This window comes from Podarcis pityusensis (genome assembly GCF_964106645.2).
Source record: "Podarcis pityusensis genome assembly, chromosome: 2".
Classification (NCBI taxonomy): Eukaryota; Metazoa; Chordata; class Lepidosauria; order Squamata; family Lacertidae; genus Podarcis; species Podarcis pityusensis.
The window spans coordinates 28,589,332-28,602,954 of record NC_138029.1 but is presented as its reverse complement, the minus strand read 5'-3'; positions in this window follow the sequence as shown (position 1 = coordinate 28,602,954).

The window sequence follows — 13,623 nt, the reverse complement described above, 5'->3', positions numbered from 1 at the left end:
GGAGGGTGCCCCATGCTTCGGGCAGGTGTCCGCAAGCCTTGTGCGCCCGGCGGGAGAGGCTTGGGGCGGCAGCCTGCAGCCCGAAGCACGGGGCGCCTTGTGTATCTGTGTGAGATTCTCATTGGGATTGCAGTTGAGGAAGGAAGGATTAGGCCTTATGAGAACCTGTCACCCCAGCACCTTTGAAATGAAGAAAAGAATCACCAAGACGTGTAGTTGTACATTAAGCGTGCCATTCTCCATCACACAATGGCACACATTCAATATGGGCAAGCGTACCAGATGGAATGACACCCCACACACTGTTCTGTGGGGTTCTGATCCCTCTGAACCATTTTTTGGGGGGTTCATGGGGGTGGGAGGAAGCCTTGTTGTGCAAGCAGAAGCTCTTGTGTAGGACGTCTGCTGACAAGATTCCTTAGGTGAACTCTGCCCTATGCATTTGGCATAATATGCAATTTTACCCTCAGTTGTGTCCCCTTCCCCCTTAGGGTAGGGTTGCCATACATCCCAGACATGTCCTCTTTTGGGGGGCTACATGCCTATCCAGGGGTATTTTTTACAATTTAAGCAAATATCCAGGGTTTGCGGGGGTGAGGTTTAGAAAAAAATATGTGCCTGGGCGATTCTGGCTCTGTTTTGGGTTCTGGTGTGGATGTCGGTGGCAGCAGATTGCCGGTGGTTGAGCAATTGATCTTCCAAAAGGCCGAAGCTCAGCATATATATATATATTTGGTCCGGATTTTTACCTCAGGGCCACCCTACCTTAGGGCATGTTTATTACGGTAAAAGCACTTTTTGTTGTTGTCGCTTTCCCCGCATTTGTATTTATTTGTGTGTGTGGTTTTTTTTTAATGTACCTTTTCAAATAGTCACGGTGGCTAAATAAATGCACAGCAACAAAAATCCATAAACCACCCCATCACAACTCAAAACACTCAAAATAGAAACTGCATGTCCTCAGCGCTAGCAACAACATGGTTCTCAGATGCCCTGGAATGCTAGCTGAAACATTTAATCTAAAAATCATGAGGGATGTACATTTATGGAAATGAAAGGGGTTTTCAAAACACCGGTTTCCAAAACTAGCAAAGAACGCCTGGGGAGTCTCAGGGAACAAGTGCTGCAAAGCTGGTTTCTTAGGCACTCCTGAAAACGGGTGCCAACTTGAATAAAATATTGGGGGGCCAGGTCAACCCCACCCCACATAATCACAAGATGCAGCACTTACACAACATTTGAATATTCAACTTTTGGGAGGGGCACACAAAGGGACCTCAGCTCCCTGGAACTGGTTCCTATGCCAGAAAATATGAGGAGGTAGCCGTGCTAGGCTGTTGCTGCAAAATCAAAGGAGCCTGGGTACCCCGAGACTCCTTGTGGATATTCCCAGATGATGGGTTAATTGCTTTCTGCAATCTAGAGGAGGAGCTGTAAAATGACCAGTGCCTCTGATGAAGCTTTAGCGTTCTTCTGGAAAGGCGGAACAAACTTCCCAGAGTGCTTCAGCAACTCAATGGTGGGCTAGAGGTCGTGCCAAGGTCAGGCGGCACATCTCCTGGTCAGATAGCCTTTCCTATCAGCAGCAATTTTTCAGCCACTCAGGAAATGGCAGCCGAAGCAAACAGAGACACCATTAATTATTGAGCGCTTCGGTGTGGCTGGTGGAGACTTGGTGACCTTCCCGTTCTCCTTCAGGCAGGACCAGGAGCGCTGCAAAGCAAGAGCTGGAGACTGGGTGCTTTGCGATGGAGCCGCATGCATTTTTTAACGAGCCCGTTGGAAATAGCATCATAGAATCGTAGGGCTATATTCAAGCAGCTTGCTGGGCTAGCAGAAGCTAGCACAACAGGACTCCCCCCACTTCTCTTCTTCCCCACAAGCCCCCCCCCATCTCCCCAAATCTGCTCTGGAACACACACAATCTTCATTACAGTCCAAAGACCCGCAGAAAACAATTCTGAAAGCAAACTCTGGCACAAATACAGGAAAGGCATTTCGAGACAATCACTGTTTTATCGAGAACATGCTGATTTCTAATTCTTATCACCTCCGAGAGAATTTTTTTGCCACGGTTATATCATTTATCTTATCTCCAAGGAGATAACTGACAGATGATATCAGCGTTTCCAGGTAAATTCACCAATAAGGGCTTAATTAATTGGTTCCTGGCTTGTTTATATAGCCTACAGTGTAATAAAATATGTTTCATACAATCGGCAGCCTGAGAATATAAGCAGAGTCTATCCTGATGAGGTATATTGGTAGGGTTGCCATATTTCTAGAGGCAAAAATCTGGACAACCCCCCCCCCCAAAGCCCTAGATATTTGCTTAAAATTGTAAAAGTACCCCAAAATATCTACAAGGGACCTGGTCAGGGAAGGCTGAACTGCAGGTGTTTGCCCAGCCTCTGCTTAAACCTGTGGTGTCCAAACTTTTTTCAAAGAGGGCCAGATTTGATGAAGTGAAGGGGCGTGAGGGCCGACCAAAGGGCCGACCAAAATTATCCTTTTTTAGGATTGAAGTTGTTGAGTGTTTTTTTATGATTTTACCTCAAAGTTAGGAATAAACTGCCACAGGGGCTAGATTAAACTGACCGGCAGGCCGGATTAGGCCCCCAAAACAGACTTTGGACATGCATGACTTAAATGCTTTCAAAGAAGGAGAGTCTGCGCACCTTCCCAAGACATTCCGATCCACTAATGAACAGCTCTCTCTTTTTAATGTCTAATGCTGTATTGTTTTTAATATTCAGTTGGAAGCCGCCCAGAGTGGCTGGGGAAACCCAGCCAGATGGGCAGGGTATAAATACGATAATCATAATCATAATCATAATCATAATAATTATCTTTAGGACATTTATTTCAGTGTTTAGCCATAATCTTACCATTTCCACCCATTGGTTCCTAGTCTTGTTCTGTAGGACCTGTAGCTGCCCCTCTTTCTAACCAGCTGTCGTTGGACTATAACTCCCATCATGCCTGACCATTGGACATGCTGGCTGGGGCTGATGGCATCCAGCAACATTTGAAGAGCTACAGATCTGCCTGCCCTTCACTAGAGCAGGTTTTCCCAAATTTGGGTCCCCAGCTGTTTTTTTTGGACTACATTTCCCATCATCCCTGGCCACTGGTCCTGCTAGCTAGGGATGATGGGAGTTGTAGTCTAACAACAGCCGGAGACTGTTTGGGAAACCCTGCTCTAGTGAAGGCTGTTCTGTCTTCTGTGTTTCCTTTTCCCACCTAAGCAATAGAAGCAATCCAATCAAATGAAAGAATTGGTAATCTGGCCATAAATCAGGGTGAGAGCTGGCCTTTCCCAGCTGCAAAGTCTGAGAAGGAGCTGTTGTAAATTCCTGTTGGTCTAAAACCATCTCTATCCAGAGGCCCCTGTTTCAGGGCTGCTTGGCGTCAGAGGCCCTAAAGCTGAGAGCTGACCTTGTCATAGCTACAGAATAAATACTTAGGCATGAGGGGGACTTCCTGGCAGGTCCTAAGGCTTAAGATAACAGAACAAATACTTGCTATAACTGCTCTGTTGACTGAACCAGAGACATGAGAGAAACTAGCCTTGGTAAGCACTGACACCCACTTTTCCAGTTTCTGTCCCTGTAACACAAGGTTGTGGGACTGTTAACCAAATTGTGAGATGTGTGGCTCAACCGCAGTCTGCATGGCAAATGGTCAGGCGTGATCGGATGATGTAAGTTTGTAGTCTACTAACATTAGAGAGCCGTAGGTTTTTCATTCGGGATTCAACAGCAGCCTGCCATTAGACTACCTACCTGTTTAATTAACACTTCTCATGATTTATTGCTATGCCAGAAAAAAGCTTCACCTGCCAAATTTCCAACTATCAGGGTTCCATGAAAGAAAGAGAAACCTGGGCCACACTTTTTATGTTCATTGCAGCATCTGGGCTTGGCAAGGCATGTGACCCTCACCTCCAACACTTATTTGATTTAGATTTATACATTTTTTGCCAATTTACTCAGTGTTAGATACCATCAATATATCATTTTCATATAATTTTCTCTTAGACCATAACATGCTAAAATTTTTATATCCATATTCTACAATAGTCCCCATGCTTCCATGACTATATTTATGACCGATATCTATTGCCCAATGTATCATTGCGGATTATGAAGCTAACTCTTCTGCCATCACCTCCTTCCCAATACTGCTGCCACCCCAGGAGCTGCTTCCATAGCCTCCATCCACTGGTGGGGGAAATCGGGACATTCTGGGATCAAGTCAGAAGCCGTGATGGCTTGGGGAATTTACAGGACCGTCTTGGGAAAATTGGGGCAGTTGGAGGGTATGTTGTGCTCAGATCCTGAAAGTACTCAGACACATGTACAGACATAGGGAGCATGCAGGAGACACGGAAAAGCATTCTCTTTCGCTCTCTGTTGTTCTCATTTAATGGAGGCTACGTGCTGTTTACAGCCCGTCATTTGAAAGCCACTATCCCATGTGGCTGAAGTGTGCGCACATGAAAATCATAACCACATGAGAGAGAGCCAAGCATTGAGTTCTTTCTCACCCAATTGGCACCCTCCCTCTTGAAGGGAACAAAGCTAACCCGACGTGAGCTGGTGAGACTTGTGCAACAGGCTTGTACATGGCTGGGTGAGTGCGTGGAGGAAAAGTTTGTGATGGGAAAGAAGGAGGATAATTGGGCTCTGTTTTAAATTGTACACAGCCAAATTTCATGTGGTTGCTTCTGAGTCTCAGCTGCTGCTCACCAGGCTGGGTCACTGTCCCTTAGCCTCAGGACACGACCTCTAAATTATGAACCTAAATCATGACCTAAATTATGAACTAAATTATAGTCAGGAACATTGAGAAGGAAGGAGGTAAGGAAATGAGCCCATGCAGCTGATCTCCCCCAGCTCACTAACAAGTAAGAATAAATCCAACAAACAAATAATAAATCTACTGAAATCAAAATTTCTAGTATCTATGTGGGGCCCACAAAGGGTTCTGCTGGTAGAGCTAGTGGAGCTAGTGGAGCAGTCCAAGATGGACTGTAAGAAAGTCCCAGGGCAGTAGTGGGGGGCGTGATGGATACAGGGTGAGGATGGGAGACCCAGTCCATGCTGTTCATTCATTAAGGCAGCCGCTGTCAACCTATTGCCTGGGCCGGGGCTGATGGGAATTGTAGTCCAAAACAGCTGGCAGTCATTAGGTTGTAGTGCGACTCATGCAACACGTTGGCGATTAATATACACAGAACAATAATTATACATACTTTATCAACCTTCTGAGAAAAATACATAACATTAAACAAAGCCACAAAGACTTGCGAACTACCCAACCTAAAATGAACTTATAATGTCTGTTTTCAATAGATTTTTCAAATGCTTAACTCAAGTCTTTTAGATAAGTTCATGAAGATACCAACAAAAGGTAAGTTTGGTGATATTCACAATACCAAGAGATGCTAGTAGAGTTGTAGATAGAGACAGGGTGTCGGCGTTTTGCATCTGTTTCGCCCTGGCAGTCCAAGTAATCAAAAGGCCGCTGTTCGCCCCCGATGGGGCCCTTTAACTGGGGCTTGCAGGTAGCACACTCCCAAGATAGTTTTCCGGGCTTCTTCAGTGGTCTAATCTCAAAGTCTTGATACGTATACGTTGCATTTTTCTGGCAGTCATTAGGTTGGCAAAGGCTACACTAAGGGGCTCAGCTAAAAACCAGACAGCAAATGCCATGGTGTTAGCGATGGCCTTGCTTCTTGCTTTCCTGACAATGGATTCCAAAGTGGGAGAGGTGGTCAGGCTGTTTTCCTTATTTCTTTCTGCTGCGTGGCAACTCTATGTCACAGTGACAGACAGCTTGTGGCTTGCCAGCTATGTTCTGTTTGACATTGGTCTCTGGCAGAGGAGGTGGCAGCCAGATGCAACAGGAGAGGGGTGTGAATGATGCCCTTCCTTTGCTCTCTGACAAGTGGAGAATGTTACTCATTCTTTTGAGCGGACAGGAACTCTCATCCTGAGCTTATCGCCCGGGGCAACCCATGCTGGTGTGTGTTTGATCCCAGCAAGGAATGAGAATGACAGCACGGGTGGAGGCTGGGGTAGGATGTCCCCGGGGGCAAAGCAGATTTTGCCAGGGACATACTCTGCCCTGCATGTCCAGCAAAGTAGCCATGGTGGTCTGTTACAGCAAAGAATAAGGAAAAGTCTTGCAGCATCTTAAAAACAAACACAATCTGTCAAAATGCCCCATATATGTAAGCTGTGAATAGGGCAATGCGGGGCCTTTATCGGCTGGTTCTGCAGATGCAGTTTGTGCCGCAGTGTTGCCGATGGCATAGATCTTCCAGAGAAAGAGCAAAAAGGATCCATTGTGTGTGCAATCACTTTGCGGTCCTTCATCAGCGTAGCACAAGGCAGTTCAGCTTCCCCATTTACTAATGCACAGTGGGCTGTGTGGCTAAACCTTGGAAGCAGTAAAATGTGAGTTTTGTTTGTTAATGGGCTGAGAACACTATGTACATATGCAAAATAGATAGTTTGCGTGTGAATCCCTTTCTTAAATCGGCTTTGTTGTAAACAAAATCTGCCCTTTTCCCTTATGGGGTATTCCGGAGCACGTATAGAGTCCTTAAGTGGGTTCCCTATCGGTAGGAGAAAATAACAGAAGCCAACCAGAGAATATTGAGAAGCAAAGCAGCTATTAAGCTTGATCTTTATTAAACTGCTGCAACAGGGTCCTCACTCACCACAAGCAGGAAAGAGGAGGAACCCAGAACAAAGGTGTGCCAGCCACTATATAAACTTTTGAAATTGCCCACCCTCAAACTCAGGACCACCCCCAGAAATATCATACATACATCACAGAAGGGGTGTAGCCCAAGACCGCCACCACCCCCAATACATCATGCATACATCACAGAAAGAGGTGGTCTCCAGCAAAATCCTGTCTGGCAAAAAACCTGTCAATGGTCACTGATTGGATCACCCGGGCAGCCTGGCCATTCTTTTGTAATGATAAATACTTAATTCCTGAGCCAGGTCATAGGCTCACCCTATTCACTCCTTAAATGTGCCCTTAAGGCAGGATTTGTGAGCACAGAGACAATGGGGAGGTTTTTTTTCATTTCCTCCCTCCTTGCAGAGAAACATTTGGTCAGTTTGGGAGAGTCAAAATGGTTTCAGGACTGTCTTCCTGTACTGTTTCAGACATGTGGTTTATATATTTATGTACGTGTTTGCCTTGTACATTTAATTTCTATATCTGAGACCTTAAATCCTTTTAACAGCTTGAATACAGAATGAGCAGGTAAACGACAGAGTTGGTAGAATTCTGAACTGTACCACTTCCGATTATTCTGCTGCTGTTCAGCTTTGTGCGTTGATTGTTTTTAAAATCTTATTGTGTTTTTATGTTGTCTTTTATTACATTGAAAAAAGGATTTGTGAAAAGGTCGACTCTAATACTGTGTAAATAAATAAAATGTGGCGTATTTTTTACAGACGGCACGTTCTCGGAATGAGGCTCCACCTGCCTTGAGCAAATACAGTGTGTATGCATGTGTGTGTAGTTCTGTGAGTGTGCATGCACACACACACACACACACACACACAGGCACAACATCTTTCTCAGCTGTCGTAGCTGCCATCTTCCACCAACATTATGTGTTCATATTTTGGGAAGGGGGAGAGAGAACCCTGGGAGCATAACCATTCAACCCAGCCGGCAGTGCCCAAGGACACATCAGCACACCAACAGGAAATCCTTTGTTCAAACAGAGCAGATGAAGTCAGATGGACACTTTACGCACAGTCAACAACAGCCAGACCTTTGTCTGTGTTTGCCAAGTGAATCCAATCAGCCCCTAATGGCTTGAGAGCTTCTTGGAGGATTGAGGTGGGGGAAGGAGCGCTACACCAACCCTCAGGTCTTTTTCTTAAAAAGCACACACACTAAAAACAGTCTAACAGTGAAAGTGACCTTGTCTGCCAGCCTCCTCCACTTTGAAGGATGAAAAGAGTATCAGCGAGCAGATTAAGCAGGCAATAGGCACCAGATGTCATGGATCGGTTGGACGCAGAGGAATGGCGGGAGGAACCAGCTGGGGAACCCCCAAGGGAAGATGGCTCAGAGCCTGGGGACTGGTGGTGGGAAGACAATGAGAGGTCATAAAGAAAAGAGAAAGTCTGGGAGGTGGAGGTGTCAGAAGCTGAAGAGGTAACTTCTTCTTCTTCTTCTTTGGCAATCACTCGTAGCCAAGTAAGATTGTCTTCCATGAACCTGGTCTTAACAGGGAGTCCATAAGTGATTGTGGAGGCCAATTCTGGATCCACATGTCCTTCCACAGTAGGGACCTAGGTTTCTGGGTGGGAGTTGACCACGGTGAGGGTTTGCCAAGTATGCCTTCCTCTTAGCGCGTTTCTCCCTTTCGTCCTGAGTTCGAGTGTCTTCAAAGCCCATGACACCTTTGGTAAAGGCTACTCTCCAATTGGAGCGTTCACAGTCCTGTGTTTCCCAGTTGTCGGTGTTTATACTACGTTTTTTGAGATTTGCCTTGAGAGAGTCTTTTAACCACCGGCATTACACTTTCCATTTTTAAGTTCGGAATAGAGTACAGTGGTACCTTGGGTTACATATGCTTCAGGTTACAGACTCCGCTAACCCAGAAATAGTACCTCGGGTTAAGAACTTTGCTTCAGGATGAGAACAGAAATCGTGTTCTGGCGGTGCAGCGGCAGCAGGAGGTCCCATTAGCTAAAGTGGTGCTTTAGGTTAAGAACAGTTTCAGGTTAAGAAAAGACCTCCGGAACGAATTAAGTACTTAACCCGAGGTACCACTGTGGTTGCTTTGGAAGACAATAAAACACAATACACTAAGCCTTTCTATGCTGGATCAGAAATTCTAGCTAGTGCAGCATTGTGTTTTCAATAGCAAATGGGTTGGGGCATCTAGAAAGTGTCCCTCTCATCAGCATGGGCTATTCAAAGAGGTAACAGGGCTTAGTGAGCTGCGGGAGTCTGTGGCAGAGAGAAGTCCAAAATCAGAGGCAGAAGCTGAAGCAGGAGAGTCTGCCAAGAGACAGAGATGAGTCCAGCTGGTGAAGAGTCACGGGAGTCTCCCTCTCCTGCTGCAACAAGCTCCGCACTTGGTCTCCCAAAATCAGAAGAGACATGAAAAGGGTGGAGGAGAAATTAGCTTCACAAAGGCACAGTCTCTGATTGCTTGGGGGAAACCCTGGGGAGGACAGGACTTAGACAGCTGTGGGGATGCAGGGGTTTTCAGTTTCAGCAACTAATCCACGGGGCAAGATATACTGAGGATGAGCTGCTGTGCACATTAGGCCTGAAACTCTGCCAAGTCTGGTTCTTGCTCATAAAGAGTGAACTCCCAACTTGCGTGACTTGCTCCTGACACCAATGAATGAAAAGAAGACACATTTTTCTCTCTAATTGGCCCACCCTATGTTATAAGGTGACCATGCAAAGGTCTACCTCAGGGGTCAGCAAACGTTTTAAGGAGGGGGCCAGTTCACCGCCCCTCAGATCTTGTGGCGGGCTGGACTGCACGCAGTGGAGGGGGGTTTCTCTCTCCCCCCCAGTCCCTCCCCCCTCCCCCTGCTCTCCTACCTCCTCCACCGCTCTGCTTGCGGTTGGGAGCTGGTGGCGCCTCTCCTTTCCAGGCCAGCTTTCCCGGGCACCAAGCTCCAGCCAAAGCCCTGCAACATGATGCCCACAGCGTGGCCATGGACAGAGAGGCTGGTGGATGGGTGGCGAGTCTGGGCTGCGCCTCTGTGTGTGGGCAGTGAGGCTTCAGATTGGCTGGCACCAATCAAAGCCTAGCTCCCTTCCTCTGCAGGGCAGGGAGAAGCCAGGAGGAGGGAGGAGGCGCCGCTGTGGTGTGTGTGAGGGAGGCGGGAAAAAATGGCGCCTGAAAAAAAAAATGGCGCAGCCTGAATGATCATGCCGACCCAAGCGGCAATTCCAGGACCGTCTGCAGGCCAGATCCAGAGGGCAATTGGGCCTGATCCGGACCATGGACATTAGTTTGCCGACCCATGGTCTACCCTTTAGCATCTCTAAGAAGGGCTGGAAAAGATCTGTTCCTGAGATCCTGGAGAACTGCTGCCCGTCACTGTGGACAATACAGTCAGATTGATGGATCAAAGCTGGTGATCCATTGAAGGAAGTTTCCTGTATATCAGACGGCATGATTTCGAATGACACTGAATTCTTTTTCATACTGCGGTGCTAATCAAAATGTCTGTATTCTCTCCCAGGCTACCAAAATGGATACCTTAATTCAAGGCAGCATCCCTTACTGAAAGAACCCTAAGAAAGTCTCACATAATGCATATGAGTTGATATAGGAGGCTGTCACACAGCAGTTTATTGCAAACCTGGGGTGCTCATGCATGCAAGCTTTTGGGGGGTTTTCTGCAGCGACCACACAATGTCCTCATCAAAAATGCTATCTCAGCTTCTCTTCCCATTTAATCCAAATTTACCATTTGCATGGAAAATCTGCTAAGTACAGTGCCTTTTTTCTGGGGGGAAGCAGGGGTATGCATACCCCTAAACATTTTGTGAATCTAACGGGAGAAGAAACTAAAAATGTTACAAGTTTCTTCTCTAGCACAGTGAATAGTCAGTTCCGTTGTTACCACCTCCGATGGTGGCTTCATTTCCTTTCCCGGTGTTTCCTGAGTCTCAGACAGAAGCGAGCGTTTAATGTGTGAAGCAGTGTGGAATGTGGATGTGGGGTGTTTTACTGATGAAAATTTGACCTCATTGAGGGACAGTATTTCAATATGAGTAGGAAAATTACTATTTTTCACCAACAGCAACCAGAGGAATCGGGAAGATGTTAGTGCACACAACCTCACACCAACGTGGAAGTTACTGTCAGCTGTCAGCTGTGCAATATGAGGTAATGCATGTTCTTTGTACTTTTGTCCATTTGCTGTATTTATTGTCCCCGATTAGAACTATAAAACGGTCATTTTCTTGAGTCAAAATGAGAGTACCCCTAAACAGTCGGCGGTTCGAATCCCCACGATGGGGTGAGCTCCCGTTGCTTGGTCCCTGCTCCTGCCAACCTAGCAGTTCGAAAGCATGTCAAAGTGCAAGTAGATAAATAGGTACCACTCCGGTGGGAAGGTAAATGGTGTTTCTGTGTGCTGCTCTGGTTCGCCAGAAGCGGCTTAGTCATGCTGGCCACATGACCCGGAAGCTGTACGCCGGCTCCCTCGGCCAATAAAGCGAGATGAGCGCCGCAACCCCAGAGTCGGTCACGACTGGACCTAATGAACAGGGGTCCCTTTACCTTTAAGTAATATAGCAAAGCACCATGTGGAAATGGTAAATCCAGATTCAGCGCTTGGGAACAAGGTGGCATGTTTATGAGGGTTATGTAAACTGGAAGCTGTGAAGAACTTGAATGCATGAGTGCACTGGGCCCATAGCAAGTCATTTTCTTGAAGCACCCCATTGACTTTGCTTTCCAGCCCTACAACATCCCACTGCTCACCTGTCAAAGCTGCCCAGTTAGCTAAAGGACAGCAATCGGCCTCTGGATCCATGCCTGGAATTTGAGCAAAGGCAGCTACTTTTGGCAAGCGGCCATTTAAAACCTGCCAAAGATGGTAACAGCAGCCAGAAGAAACGAAACGTGTTTTAAAGCACAGAGGTGTCATTGTGCAATAAGAGCAGCCATTCCAAAATGCCCTCCGAGGCAGAGAGTTTTCTGATAACGATGCTGTGTCCAGTATCGGAGATTTTCACAAAATGTCTCCATTTCCGGACCATCTGCCTCACAGGGCCTTTTGGGATGACGTCTTTAAAAAATGTACCGCCATCAGCTGCTCATTTGCTATGGGGAGATCTAGGCGTATCTTTTCCTCTGCAATTGTGTTTATATTGTTTTATTTATCTACTTGCATTGGTATGCTTTTGAACTGCTATTTTTTATTGTTTTATTTATTTCTATTTAAAATCCCGCTTTGTCGAGCCACCACCTCTCAAAGCAACTAACAAATATGTATATGCAGTGCTTTTTTCTTATAAAATGTTTTGGGGTACTCTCATTTTGACTCCAAAAAACCACCATTTTATAGTTCCAATGGGGGGAAATAAATAGAGTAAATGGACAAAAGTACAAAGATTCACAAAATGTTTAGGGGTATGCATACCCCTGGGTCCCCCCCCACGAAAGAAGCACTGTGTATATGATTGCACTCGCACCCACTCACTCATTTATTTAGTGCAGAGAGCAGTGATAGAAATTCACTGGCCACAAATAAGCCTCTCATTGCCTGCAATCCTATATCAACTGAGTTGGGAGTAAGCCCTATGAAATCAGGGGGACAGTGGGACTTCCGTCTGGGCAGACATGTACAGAACTGCCCTGTAAAGAGAACAGAGAAAATGCTGCTGAGAAAATGCAGTTTTCTCCCTCTTATCAAGGGCACTTGCAGTTTGCAGAACCACACACTTCCATCCAGTGTCTCTTACTCCTGCAGCTATTGGCTACTTACCATGCTTCGTTTATGGATACTTATTGTTTTGCACTACTTTACTGGTATCTCTAAAGCAAATATTAAAACCTGGGTGATACTTTTCTTAAATGGCCTGCTGAGAAAGCATTTTGGTATCCTAAAGCTTTGCTGTGCTGCTAGTGGAATGTAAGATTATATAACATGTGTAAGTAAATGTGACAGATCCTGAAGCTGAGGCTCCAATACTTTGGCCACCTCATGAGAAGAGAAGACTCCCTGGAAAAGACCCTGATGTTGGGAAAGACGGAGGGCACAAGGAGAAGGGGACGACAGAGGACGGGATGGCTGGACAGTGTTCTCAAAGCTACCAACATGAGTTTGACCAAACTGTGGGAGGCAGTGGAAGACAGGAGTGCCTGGCGTGCTCTGGTCCATGGGGTCACAAAGAGTCGGATGCGACTAAACAACAAGAAGTCGTCAATGTGAAATACAGTGGTACCTGGGGTTAAGTACTTAATTCATTCCGGAGGTCCGTACTTAACCTGAAACTGTCCTTAACTTGAAGCACCACTTTAGCTAATGGGGCCTCCTGCTGCTGCTGCGCCGCCGGAGCGCAATTTCTGTTCTCATCCTGAAGCAAAGTTCTTAACCTGAGGTAGTATTTCTGGGTTAGCGGAGTCTGTAACCTGAAGCGTATGTAACCCGAGGTACCGCTGTAATAAAAAACTAAATACAAGCATGTGAATATGTTTCACTGACATGAGTGGAAGTGCTGAAGTAATCTTTGGAAAGATCCTTTCTCTCCAGTTCTAACACTCTGTTGTAACACAAATTATCTCTGAAAAAAGTTGTTTCTATTTTTAAAAAAGCAAAAAAACAAGGGAGGGGGTAGCCTAAATGTTTCCCATAAAATGTAAGCTTTCTTTTCATTTTTTGTTTTTGTTTTTAAAAAACATTGCGTGATGGGAGCTACTAAAATAGCCTTCTGGTGAAAGCACACCCAGCTAAAACCACAGGAGCATAACTACACTGCTAGAAAAATTGACTCAGTTAGGAGCATTCAGCCATTTCTTCAGCTGAGCCTATTCACCAGGGACTGTGAGATCTAAGTCCCTTGACAATCAGGTGACTGCATATTACAATTGTA